Source organism: Panthera pardus, unplaced genomic scaffold, assembly GCF_024362965.1.
Source record: "Panthera pardus isolate Hobbes unplaced genomic scaffold, ASM2436296v1 HiC_scaffold_27, whole genome shotgun sequence".
Lineage (NCBI taxonomy): Eukaryota > Metazoa > Chordata > Mammalia > Carnivora > Felidae > Panthera > Panthera pardus.
The window spans coordinates 43,248,677-43,262,950 of record NW_026526843.1 but is presented as its reverse complement, the minus strand read 5'-3'; the positions used below and the strand labels follow the sequence as shown (position 1 = coordinate 43,262,950).

Below are 14,274 nucleotides of genomic sequence, written 5' to 3'. Positions count from 1 at the left end.
TGTATACATGTACACACACATGTAAAAACATGCATTGCCTTTTTAAAGTTATTTTTAAGTTTTATTTATTTATTTTGAGAGAGAGAGAGAGAGAGCAAACGTGTGTGAGTAGGGGAAGGGCAGAAAGAGAGTGAGAGAGAATCCCAAGCAGCCTTGGCACTGTCAGCGCAGAGCCTGGTGTGTGGCTCAAACTCATGAACCGTGAGATCATGACCTGAGTGAAATCAAGAGTGAGATCAACCAGCTGAGCCATCCAGGTGCTCCAACAAGCATTGCCTTTTAAAGTCCCGGCTTTTGGGTGCCTGGGTGGCTCAGTCGGCTGAGCGTCCGACTTCAGCTCAGGTCATGATCTCACAGTTTGTGAGTTCGGTTTGTGAGTTCGAGCCCTGCGTTGGGCTCTGTGCTGACAGCTCAGAACCTGGAGCCTGCTTCTGATTCTGTCTCCCTCTCTCTCTGCCCCTCCCCTGCTCATGCTCTGTCTCTCTCTGTCTCTCAAAAATAAATAAATGTAAAAAAAAGCATTTAAAATTTAGGCTTAGAACTGGCACACTATCACTTCTATATATCTTCCATTAGCCAAGGCAAGTCATATGGCTGAGCCCAAATTCAAAGGGTAAGGAAATACACTTGGCCTTAATAGGAGGAACTGCAAATTCACGTGGCAGTGGGTATGGATGCAATGTGGAGTAAAGAATTTGTGTCAATAATTTAATCTAATACACTTCCCTGACCTTTCCTCCTTTTCTTATTATTCATATTTATTCATATTCTAGGGCTAATTCAGACTAGAACAACTGGTCATTACCCTATTGTGATATTCAATTCAGATACCTGAAAACAACACTTAGATAACTTTACATGTTTTCCCTTTCCTTTTAAAGATTGCATAAAGATCTACGTTCCTTTAAATTTTTTTAGACATTATTTTCTTATACTTGACTTTTCTCTGCAACATTTTTATTTTATAAAGAATCATGTTCTCAAGACATATCCTCCAGTACAATACCAGTTTTCAGGAAATAAAAACAGGTGGAATCTACCTGTTATACAATATTTAGGACAACTGGATTGTAGTATTTCTCACTGTAATAATTCAACTGAGATTTTTAACTGATATTTCAAATAAAGAATGTAAACATTCTTGTTGGACAGCAAGAGTAGATTTCAGATAAAAGGAGCCTGGGTAGCTTGGCTGGTTAAGTGTCTGACTCTTGATTTCAGCTCAGGTCACCATCTCGTAGTACATGAGTTCAAGGCCCACATTGGGCTCTGTGCTGGCAACATGGAGCCTGCTTGGGATTCTCTATCTCCTCTCTCTCTGCCCCTCCCCACTAGTTCTCTCTCTCTCACTCTCTCTCTCTCAAAAATAAATAAATTTTAAATAATAAAAAACACCTGCTAAAAAAAGAAGAGTAGATTTCAGGGAAACGCAAACTCTTTGGTTGCAATGAGATTGAAATAAGTGTATGAGACTGAAAAGCATCTCATGAAAGTTTATTTTTACTTAATAAAACATATACACTTTGTTTTTGTCATAGTTAGCTATTGTTAAAACATTAGATGAATCCATTTTATACTAGTTAATTTGTATTTTTCTCTACAGTACCATCAAGAGCCTCTCGTGATAACAAAGAAGAGATGCTTCAGAAATAAAAAGTAATAAAGGTTAATTCTGAATCTGGTAATATATTGGAAGCTTTTGAAATGTGCATATCTTCCGATCCTGTAATTCTGCTTCTAGAAATTTATCCAAATGAATAATCAGAGTTTGGCATAGACCCATTGTGTTGTATGTATTATGTTGACTAATATGAAATTGCCAATATTTGACCATTTGGACCTATAACGACAGGCATTATATATGTTTCAATGTGATATAAAGATGTTGATCACAGTATTAATTATGATGAAGATCACTTGGGGTAATTGAAATGTCCAACAATAAGATACTGGTTAAATAAATTATGGCAACACATATACTAGAATTCTATGAAGTCTTTAAAATTATAATGATTTAGGGGCGCCTGGGTGGCTCAGTCAGTTAAGCGTCCGACTTCGGCTCAGGTCACAATCTCACGGTCCGTGGGTTCGAGCCCCGCGTCGGGCTCTGGGCTGATGATGGCCCAGAGCCTGGAGCCTGCTTCCGATTCTGTGTCTCCCTCTCTCTCTGACCCTCCCCCGTTCATGCTCTGTCTCCCTCTGTCTCAAAAATAAATAAACGTTAAAAAAAAATTAAAAATAAAATAAAATAAAATAAAATAAAATTATAATGATTTAAATGTATTTTTATTGTTACCAAATGAGTATGTTCATGATATATTATTAAGAAAAAATGATATTACAAAACAGAACTTATAATATGATTCAATTTTATTAAAATTATATATATTTACATATATATCTATATTTAGATGAAATGACTAGAATAATATACACCAAAATTTTCATAGTTATTCTCTCTAGGACTGTATTTTTAATTTTTACAGTCTTTATTTGGATTATCTGTATTTTTTAACTTTTGATTTTAGAGCATAATTTTAAGTTATGTAAAAATCAATTCTATAAGAAAATCATAAGTTATGATCATTTGTGGTAGGAAGACACAAACAATTTTGTAACCTATTTGTTCAAACCCAGTTTGTTTGCTTGCTTGTTGGCTTCCTTCCTTCCTTCCTTTCTTTTTTTTCCTTCCTTTCTTTCTTTTCTAATTATAGCAACTTGATTTGAGGGTTTTGTTTTATAAAGGTCAACACAGAAGCCAACCTCAGTCACATAGGTGGTAAGGGAGGGATACACTGTGGGTGGCACACAAGACCGACATTCTGTCTTCCTGAAAGCAAATGCCATGAACACCAACTACGGAGGATGTGATGGAGAACAGGCACACCCATGGAATATGACTATGCATCCCAGGACTGGGCTCCTTCAGCCAGCAGTGTGCCATGAGCACATGGCACCCTGAACAGGCCCTGGGGACAGGGAGCTGAAACCTTGCATTATTTTAAAGCATCATGTACAATAAAAAACTTGCATTTAGGAATCCCTATTTCCAGCTTGTAGCACTCAAAACAAGTGATGGTGCATATACAGATTTTATGAGGTATCCCTGAGCTACTTTGCCTGATAAGGTGAAAATATATTTGCTATTATTTTTACAACTTTTGCATTATAGCATAAAGATTAGACAGCAATTCATTCACAGCATACTCCATTTTGAGGGAAAATATCACATAGATAATCGATCCAATAAATAAACTAAAACTTTCCATTTACTACCCATTATACTCACTCACACCCCTCATAATTAAAGAAAGTAACTAACTTTCTTATCAAGAACTATTATATTTTTAATGTTTAAATTAGTTCATACATTTGGGAAGGTTTTTTTAACTGAACTTAATATTATGTTGGCTAATGTCACAATAGAAAAAATATTTTAAACATATTAATTAGCGTTTGACTTATACTTCTTCAATTACAAAAGAAAAATATTTATTAAGTTAATTGAACATTGATCTTAACACAATTTGAACTGAATTTGACTTGTGAAATCCAAGAAGACCTGAAAAATACAAAATGGATTCATCATTATCACTAATGACATGTAACAAATTTTTAATCACAGGGGAAAGTTTGTCAACATAAACAAGATAATAAATGCATTTGCTAATTTTTCCTATACAATCAGCATTCACCACGGTATTGGTTTTAGGTGCATATGTCTGTGTGTATATGTGTATATATAAATCTGTATGTTTATATGTGTGTAAATACCTACATTTAGATCTATCTATCTGCCTATATGTTTGTGTAGGTTGTGTGTGCATGTATACCTATGTATATGATTGCATGTAGATGTGTATTCAAGCATGTGCATTTAATATAAAATGTCATGTTTATATGTATATGTTGTGTACATATGCATATCAGCCCAAGATGGAGAATGCGTTAGGACCATTCAAAACCAACTTAAATGTCAATATACTCAGAAAGAGTCCTATTAGTAATGGAAACATAAAGTTATTTCTGATTTTTGATAAGCAGGATAAAAAAATAATGAGCCCATTATACTTACAGTATACTTCTGAGGTATTTAAGCTTTTAAACTTGCTTTGATCACCTTGCTAGACAGAGAAAAGTAAAATTAGTTCCTGTTTAAACTGAAGTGTGTTTATTCTTCATATCTTACATTAGAACTACTAGCTCTAATAGATTTGGGGGCCCTAGGTGTTTTTCCATCTTCCTTTGAGCAGAACCAAGCCAGCCATCTACAGATGGACTTGTCAATCAACAGGTGGATTTCATGTGTTAAGGCTGCAACATAAACATGAATGAAAATAATAATCTGACACTAAGTAGGTACATGTTGGCTGGATATCTTTCAGTACCAACAACAAATTGCCAAAAAAGAAGACCATAAGTGACCTTCCTGAAGCCTAGGGCTAACAGGAATGTGGGGATATTGTACTGCACGTTCATGGGGCTCTGGTGAGACTATACTACCTTTCAGGTTAATTTCCTCTCCCAGCTTCTTACATTGAAGGTGGTTGGGCAGGGCCCTGGAGGAATGCCCAACCTTTTATCCCAGACATTGACTTACCATAGGAGTCAACAATTACTCCAATGTAGGAAATGTTATTGTCTCTCAAGAAACAGCAAATTGTAAGGGTTTTTCAAACCTAGACTCCCAACCCTTAGGTGAGCTTAATACGTTTAGGCTAAAACTTGGAGACAGTCAAGTTCTGTACTACAAGATGCCATCTTTGAAAGGAAAGAGAGCCAGTGGTTCTATTGTGCCTGACTGGTCTGGAGAGCTGGGAGAACAGAGTCATGGGTCTGGTGGGAGGAGCCCTCTAGGCCTGCTGGCCACATGTGAACTTGTTGGCTCCTCTCAGGTATGCTGGGTAGGATGCTCCTATCTTTGGTTCCTTTGGGAGTTGGTTTCCTCAATATCAGCTCCCTTCCCTCCTCCAGAATGACTGTGTTGGTTCAGCTCAATTGTTGGAAGAGACTGGCTTCAGTTTCCCAGTATTTTTCTCAGCATTTGCTATACTCTGATATCATTGGACTCATTGCCCATTTTACATTCCAAGAATCCTAGAATTGGGAGAAGCCCCTCTGAGATCATCTAATCGAATCTCCCAGCCAGGGCAGATGTCCACGTGAAAAGTCAGGCAGATTATTCTTTTTTGTGACACAGGGTAAAATAATATTCTCATTCTCTCTCCAGTGTTGCTGTCCTCCCTTCCCCTCCCCAGTACTGTCACTTGTACAGAAAAGACTGTGTTCTGCCATTGTATTTCATTATTTGGATATTTATTTATTTTTGAGAGACAGAGCACAAGTAGGGGAGGAGCAGAGAGAGAGAGAGAGAGAGAGAGAGAGAGAGAGAGAGAGAGAATCTGAAGCAGGCTCCAGGCTCCGAGCTGTCAGCACAGAGCCTGACGTGGGGCTTGAACTCACAGAGCATGGGATCCTGACCCGAGCCAAAGTCAGAAGCTCAACTGACGGAGCCACCCAGGCATCCTGTATTTCATTATTTGGAAACCACCACCCTCTACTTCCCCAAATTGGACCATCGTAAGCAGTCACAAAAAGTATCCTTTTCCCCCAAGATGTCATTAGATCTAGACCTCCTTTGGGTAAGTTCTATTCCTTATTGCTAGCCAACGAGTCTAGGCACTGTTATACTGCTAGAAAAGCCCTGAGGGTGTGGCCTCCGTCCCTGACCATACTGTTGCCAGACAGAGTTTCCCAAAACATGGGTCTCTTCTACTCAAAAGCCTTCAATAAGAATGAAGACAACACGTCTTAGCTAGGCACTCAAGGCCTCCCCAAAGTTGTTTTGTATAATAGTGTTATTTCTCAAATACTGTTCCCAACCCCAACTTTGCTCCCCTTTCTTCCCACACATAATTTGAACTGACTTGCCTCTTTTTTTTTTTCCAAGCTGCTCCCACTGCTAGAAATTCTCTGCCCACCATCTTTGTCAGTTGAAATCCCATTTATCCTTCAAGGTTCAAGTAATTGTCCCCTCTTCTCTGAAGCATCCCCCAATCTCTCCATTCAAAATAATCACTTTCTCCCCAGGACCTTCCAACAACATTCTTTAGCAACCCTGGTGGTACTTGCCTAATATCTTACTGGCTATTGTCTGCTACTGCAGGGCAAGGACTAAGTCTGCATTGTGTCTGTAGCCTCCATGGTATCCGTCATGGTGTCATGCAACACTGGGCTCTCCATTTGGGGCTTGACAAGGCTCTACATGATCTGGCTTTTGCCTGATACCTTATCCATATCTCCAGCCACTTTCCTCCTTTCTGCAGCTTCACTGGCCTTATGTCAATGCTTCAAAAATGCTAAGTGCTTTCCTACCTTGGGGCTTTTGACCACACAGTCCTCCCTGCCTGAAATGCTTTTCCATCTATTCTTCATCTGGTTAACTCCTGCTCATCCTTCTCACCTCAGCTTAAAACATTAGTTCTCAAGGAAGCCCGCCCTGAACTCTCAGAAAAAAAACAAAAAAACAAAAAAACAAAAAACAACTATACATTTATCACCCCACCAGGCATCTCATAAGCTTGTAGCCATAGAAGAAGTGAATGATGGAGAGTAGAAGTCTCAAAACAGACCCACCTTTTCCTTCCACCCCATGACTAGGAAATGCATAGTAACTGCCTGTCCCGTGGGCTGTCAGTCAGAAGTGACTATCTTGGATTTAAAGGATAGACAAGACCTGCTCCTTCACTAGGATGCCCAGCCATTCCCAGACTAATTCCTTGCCCCTTTGAGCACAATGTTTCTTAAGACTCTCCCAAGTTACCTGCTTATCATTGAGAAGAGGAGCAAAATGTGTCAGAAAGAAGGGTCTGGCCAGATGGAGCCTAAAGCTTCATTTGTTATTGCAAGGCTTCTTGTCTTGGAACTTCATGATGTCTTAGTCCTCAGTGGTCACCGATTTGAGATCAGAATTATGCAATAAGAGTAAAAGATAAAGTTAGAGAAACTCAGGTGGGGGCCGGAGGGTGGAAAACAAAGCATATATAGGAGCAGTATCTACAATGAGGCAGATCAAGGCAGAGTTATGGCATTCTAATTTTATCAATTCTGGAAGGGCTTTCCATCACTTTCTAGTGCTTCTGAGTTGTGAAAATTGCCTAAAATTAGCCTTCTACGCAAAGGTTACAAATTGGCAGTTGTAGGCTGAATCTGGTTCTCAGACTTGTTTTAGTTGGCCACCACAGTGTTGATAAAATATATTTGAATTAGTTTCCAACATTTAAGGATTGGAATATTCCATATACTTTTTTTTTAGTTTTGGATTCTCTTGAAAAACTGGAGAATCTGGCAGCCCAGCCCCACATTTCCATCCAGCAACAGTCAGCTGGAGCTAAGTGTGGCCATCCCCTCTGGATGAGACTTATTCTTCCTTGGTTCTTCACAGTCCCCATCTGGTTTGCTTCCCTCATTTTTTACCTGCCTTGCTCAGTAGGCATTTGAGTTTGCAACCCTTGATATTTTTTTAAAGTTTTATTATAGGAAATATTAAACACATATAAAAGCAGAGAGAATCATATGAGGAACCCCAAGCACTCATCACCCAGTTTGAATAACTGTCATTCATAGCCAATATTATTACATCAATGCCCTCACCCATTATCCGATACTCCTATCCCCCACCCCTGGATTATTTTGAAGCAAATCCAGACATCATATCAGACATCATACCATTTTATCACTAAATATCTCAATATGTATCTCTAAAAGACAGACTTTTTTTTATAAACAGAACCATAGTTTCATTATCACAGCCAAAATATTATCAATTCTTTATTATAATCAAATATCCACTGTGCTAACTTTTAAAAACCGTTTATTTATTTGAGAGAGAGAGAGTGCGAGAGCGAGCACACATGTGTGGGGGTGGGGAGGGGCAGAGAAAGAGGGGGACTCTTGGCTTTTCATCCTAAGAGCTAACTTATCATATACTCAAAAACAAGTGCCTAGTGAGGCCAGGAAATATTTTCTGGACTTTAAGGGAGCAGCACATGTTTGAGAGTATCAAAACAGGCTCTGTGCTGACAGCAGAGAACCCGATGCAGAGCTCAAACTCACAAAACCATGAGCTCATGGCCTGAGCCGAAGTTGGACGCTTAACCTACTGCACCACCCAGGCACCCCCACTCTGTTAACTTTTTAATTATTTTCCATGTTATTCACCTCATCTGATTTCCTTTCTCTTTCTTTGGGGGAGAAATAAGAATGGGAAGCGTTGGTCTAGGAAAGGGGGATGGGAATAGAAATATGAATATTATATTCTGATCTCTAGAAAGTAATAGATGGAATGATTCCTTATGACTACATAACACATTTATCTCTTTATATGGGTTCTGCTGTCATAATTTTGTACGAGACAACATAGATACAGAAGGTTAAGTAGCTTGTTCAATTACAGACATAGTAAAAGAGCTGTGACAAGAACTCAGACCACCTGACTCCCAGGTGGGAGTTGTGCCATATAGGAAAGGTGACATGACAGGTTATATTGTGATGATAGAAGACAGTATGGAGTAATAGCAGTGAAGATTTTCTGAGTGCTTACTCTGTGGCTAGGAGTTGTGTGAGGTACCTAAGTTATATTAGTATTATTTATCCTTCTTATCAGTTCTCTATTCTTCCAGTCTTATAGAGAAAGATGCTAAATACATAGACATTAAGTAACTTTCCCAGGAACAAACACTTAGAACAAACAATTGGCAGAACTAGAATTGGAAGCCAGATCACTCTAACCCTAGCATCCCAGTGCTTTACCACTGTATTAAACTTGACATGGCAAGGGCTTTGGAGTTGGACAAACGTGGCTCTGAATCCTAGCTTTTATTCACTTTGTGACTGTGGGTAACAACTTCCTCATCTTCAAGTAAGGATAATAGTACCTAACTCTTAAGGTTAATGTGATGATGAAACAAAATCATCCATTTAAAATTATTTAGCACATCACTTTGCACAGAGTAAAGGCTCAATAAATGAAAGCTACCAAGAGGGGGTGGTTTATAGTACTATCTTGACCAATGTGTCCAAGAAAAAGGAAATTTTATTCCTTCTCTGACCAGCCCCTTAGGCTAGTCCCATTTTATGTAATCCCAGCAATATGTGGTTCATGATTCATGTTTTTATACATTTTTTATATGTGAAATACAATTAAATTATATTTTATACTTCAAAATGAAAGTGCATTCTCATAACTAAAGATTTTAATTGTCAGAGACACAATAGGTTTGATGTGGAAATTCCAAATTCAGTCTGCCACAAGCTGGATGGACTCTTGGCTTTTCATCCTAAGAGCTAACCTATCATATACTCAAAAACTAGTGCCTAGTGCGGCCAGAAAATATTTTCTGGAATTTAGGGAGCAGTGCATGTTTGAGAAAGTCTTGGGATGGTGTGAAAATTTAACAGATCTGATAGACCTGAAGCAAGGCTATAATGGGAGTGTGATTTCAAGCTCCCCTGCCCCCTTTCCCCCATCTCTGAGTACCTACAGATTCCCCAGTGTTTTAAGGATGAAGGCAGAAGCACAAAAAGTGGGCAAGCAGGAATAAACAAAGTGGTACAGAATGTACCAAGCAGAAGCAACTCATTTCTAGAAAGATGTCTCCAATGTTCTGGGACACAGGAAAGGCAGGGGCCAAGGCTAGGCCTGCTAATGTTTGCTGGCCTCAGGAAAAGAAGGTTAAGGGCAGAGAGCACCAGGATCAGTGTAAGGGGACTCCCTTGCACAGCTTTCACTTGGCTAATGTTTTAGATTCCTATGGCTGCTGTAATGTATTATCACAAACTGGCTTAGAACATATCTTTATTATCTTATAGCTCTGTAGGTTAGAAGTCCAGTATGAGTCTCCCTAGGCTCAAGTCAAGGTGTCAACAGAGCTGTGTGTTCCCTTGTGGAGGCTCTGGGAACTAATATGCTTCCTTGTTGTTTCCAGCCTACGTTCTTTGACTCATGACCCCTTTCTTCCATCTTCAAAGCCAGCGATGGCCATTTGAGTCCTTTTCACATCTCATAGCTCTGACCTACTCTTCTGTGTTCTTCTTTTACTTTTAAGGATACCTGTACTTACATTGGGCCCACCCGGATAAACCAGATCATCTTCCTATTTTATTTTATTTTAAATTTTTAAAATGTTTATTTATTTTTTATTTTTGAAAGAGAGACAGAGCACGAGCAGGGGAGGGGCAGAGAGAGGGAGACACAGATTCCAAAGCAGGCTCCAGGCTCCAAGCTGTCAGCACAGAGCTCCATGTGGAGCTCGAATTCACCAACCATGAGGTCATGACCTGAGCTGAAGTCAGCTGCTTAACCGACTGAGCCACCCAGGCACCCCAATCATCTTCCTATTTTAAAGTCAGCTGATTAACAACCTTAATTATATCTTCTACTTTTATTCTCCATTGCCATGAACATAACATATTCACTATTCTGGGGAATAAGGCATGGACATCCTTGGGAGGAGGTTATTACTCTGCTTACCACAGCTACCAAATGTCATAGAAAGAATTGGCCTCTGTTATTGAAGACAAAATAGATTAGGGGTGCCTGAGTGGCTTAGTAGGTTAAGCACCCAATTCTTGGTGTCAGCGCAGGTCATAATCTCACGGTTTGTGGGTTCGAGCCCCACGTAGGGTTCTGCACTGGCAGTGCAGAGCCTGCTTGGGATTATCTCTCTGTCTCTCTCTCTCTCTTTCTCTTGCTCTCTCTCTCTCTCTCTCAAAAAAAAAATAAATAAATGAATTTAAAGAAACAGAATACATTAGGGGCAGGTGTGAGTTTTCAGCAATACTGACAAAATATTTAAGATTCAGGTGTTATTTATAAAATGGCCCACTATGGATCTGTTCTTAAATGGAAAGACAGCATATTTGTAAATATGACAATTTGCTCCCAATGATTTTCTAAATTTAACACAATTTCAGTTAAAAAGGAAAAATACGGGGGCACCTGGGTGGCTCAGTCAGTTGAGCATCCGACTCTTGATTTTGGCTCAGGTCATGATCTCGCGGTTTGTGAGTTCAAGCCCCATGTTAGACTCTGTGCTGAACTTGAAGCCTGCTTAAGATTCTTTCTCTCCCTCCCTCTGTCCCTCTCCCTTGCTCTCACATGCACACTCACTCTCTCTAAAAAAAAAGGAAAAATATGCAAGAAAACAAAAAGACTAGTCTAAAGAGTAAGAAATGAAGATTCATCTCATCACACATTAGAACAAGCTATAAAGCAGTAATCTTTAAGACTGTGTTGTTGGCTCATAAGTGAAATATTTATCAGCGGAACAGAGGAGAGAGATTGGAAATAGCTTTTAGCACAGATAATATGAACAGATGTCAAATAGGCACCATAAAACAATGACCAAAATATTGTATATTTAATAAGTGCTTTGAAACAACTGGATAGTGATGGGAAAAGCTAATTTAGAATTATGCATCTTCCACTACCTGGCACAAATGATCTCATCTGGGATTTTAACTGAGTTAAAATCAAGTAAAATCAGATCTAAAGAATAGAATAGACTATCCTTCATGAGCACAACTATTTGATAACACAGAATCCTGACTGTGGGAAAGAAAACAATTTGCAGAACAAAAGGCACACAGAATAAGTCAACACTTGTAAAAAATGTAAATCTCATTATGCGACAAGGAAGTATAAATACAAGAAAGTACCATTTTATACCCATTTAATCCACCAAAACATTGTTTTGAAAGATAAAATCCCAATATTCGTGAGGCTGTGGGTAAATACGTGTGTTGGCAGTGGTGATCATAGTAACACAGTAGCCAACATTTATTGTGCCCATCTTCCCCATAATATTTCTGTGCAGAAGTAATATTATTTCCCCCATCTCATAATTGAGGCAACTGTGATTTAGGGAAGTGGAGTAACTAGTCTATCCCCACATAGCTAGTATAGGCAGAACCAGCCTAACAACGTTTTATTGAAGTCCAAACCCTGTGTTCTTAACTAAAAGCCTGTGTACACTGCCTTCCATGGCAATATGTAGCTAGAGCAATGAAGAAATCCTTAGCCTCTGACTATTGTATTCCCGACCCCAGAACTTTGGCCTGAGAAAAAAATTTCAAAGAAAAAAAGATTATATATATATATATATATATATATATATATATATATACACACACACACACACACACATCTGTCTCTGCCCACAAAGATGTTTAGTAATTCAACAAATAGCTACTGATTGATCATCATCAGAAAAAAACATAAATGAATGATAGTATATGAATGCAAACATGAAAATGATCAATGTGAAGACTATGATAAAATGTGGAAAATATTTATGAAATACTGTTAAATAAAAAATGGAGCACACTATTGGCTATCCTCCATGTAGAAACAAACAGTTGGTCATAGGGTGAGATTAAGAGATAAATTTTGTCAGATTATGAGATTTGGGATGGGAACTGGGGGGAAACTTTCAGTAGGAACGTTTGCAGTGGGGACACCTACTGCTTGACTTTTGCGAAACCAGACTGCACATTTTTGTATTGATTCTCTATAGAAGACAACTTTGCAAAAATGGTCTGTGTGCCCCAAGGTTGGTGGGTAAACGCTTTAATCTCTGAGAGAACACCCCCTTCCCCCCCCCCCCCCCCCCCCCCCCCCCCCGCTCGCCCTCCGCCCTAGAGTGGCCTTGGCCGATGCTGCTCTTACCCGGTTTCCAGGGAGCAGCCTGTGCTTCTCAATGGGAAGTTAGGAGACGAAGGGACGCGCAGGCAAGTAGGTGCTCGGGCGTTCAGTGGCTTTGCGCTTGCGAAGGGCAGCTCCTGTGATAGCTCAGCTCAGCCCAACCCAGAGGAAGGAATAATTTTCAGTTTCACGTCACTACACTGATCCTTTTTATGACGGAGTTAAATCCTGTGTCGTGGGCTACGGGGGCATTCATATTACATTCACTATCCACTTTCCATATTACATTACTATCCACTATCCACAAAGCCGGCAGGCAGAGCAGAACAGGAGTCAGGGTTCTGGAAAGGTGGGGGGTGGGACTGGAAGAGGAGGCGGTTGGAGCGGCTGGGGTGGGGACCTTTTTTATAGTTTGTGTCCATTTGAATTTGTAGGTCCTTGCCAGTTATGGCATTGTTTAAGAGATTGAAAAGACTAAAATGATTTTTTAATCACTAATTTGTTTTTGAAAAGATTTAAAAAAATTAATTTCTTCCTGAATATTTCTTAGTCAATACAGAGTTGGGTCCTGACACCTTCCTGGGGCACCGGCTTTGTTGGTGTAACACCTGGATCACCAGGCTTTCTTCTCTGATGATGAATTGCTCTTGCTTTTTATAGGAAGGAGTTTCATGAAACTATTAGCCCGCTAGATTAATCAAATATTTTCCTAACCCCTCAACCAATTTTAATTCCACATTGGAAAAATTCTGCCATAAGTGGACAATTGACCTCACTGGGAGCGACTCAACAGCTGGTGGAGATGTTCTTTTTTTTTCTTCCAAGATTTTATTTAAATTCAAGTTAGTTACCATATACTGTGGTATTGGTCCCAGGAGTAGAATTTAGTGATTCATCACTTACATACAACACCCAATGCTCATCACAAGTGCCCTCCTTAATGCACAATAAGCTATTTAGTGCATCTTCCCACTCCCCTCCCCTCCAACGCCCCTCAATTCATTCTTTATCATTAAGAGTCCCTTATGGTTTACTTCCTTCTCTGTTTTTATCTTATTTTATTTTTCATTCCCTTCCCCTATAATCATCTGTTTTGTTTGTTAAATTCAACATATGAGTGAAATCATATGGTATTTGTCTTTCTCTGACTTATGTCGCTTAGCACAATACGTTCTAGTTCCATCCATGTTGTTGCAAATGGCAAGATTTCACTCTTCTTGATGGCTGGGTAATATTCCATTGTATAGATACACATTTCCTTATTCATTCATCAATGGGCATTTATACAATTCATAATCTGGCTATTGTTAATAGTAACATTGCCAACTGTAAACATTGGGGTGCATGTGCCCCTTCCAATAGTATTTTTTTTTTTTTTATCTTTTGGATAAATACCTAGTAGTGCAATTGCTGGATCCTAAGGTAGTTCTGTTTTTAACTTTTTGAGGAACCTCCATACTGTTTTTCAGAGTGGCTGCACCAGTTTGCATTCTGGTGGGGACATTCTAATGTCCAAAAGAAGCACCCAATGAAATGGACTGATGTGACCATTTCAGGATATTTTCAATCTA

At 39.2% G+C, this 14,274-nt stretch overlaps 1 long non-coding RNA gene across 1 annotated transcript; it reads right to left on the bottom strand.

The window, feature by feature from the left end:
* Positions 1-2,433: 2,433 nt before the first annotated feature.
* LOC109256444 (uncharacterized) lies at positions 2,434-6,962 on the bottom strand. Its single transcript, XR_002075655.2, has 3 exons — positions 6,824-6,962; positions 4,076-4,124; positions 2,434-3,562 (listed from the first exon to the last, which is right to left on the bottom strand). It is a non-coding gene; the product is annotated as an uncharacterized LOC109256444 (long non-coding RNA).
* Between the last annotated feature and the right edge of the window lie 7,312 nt (positions 6,963-14,274).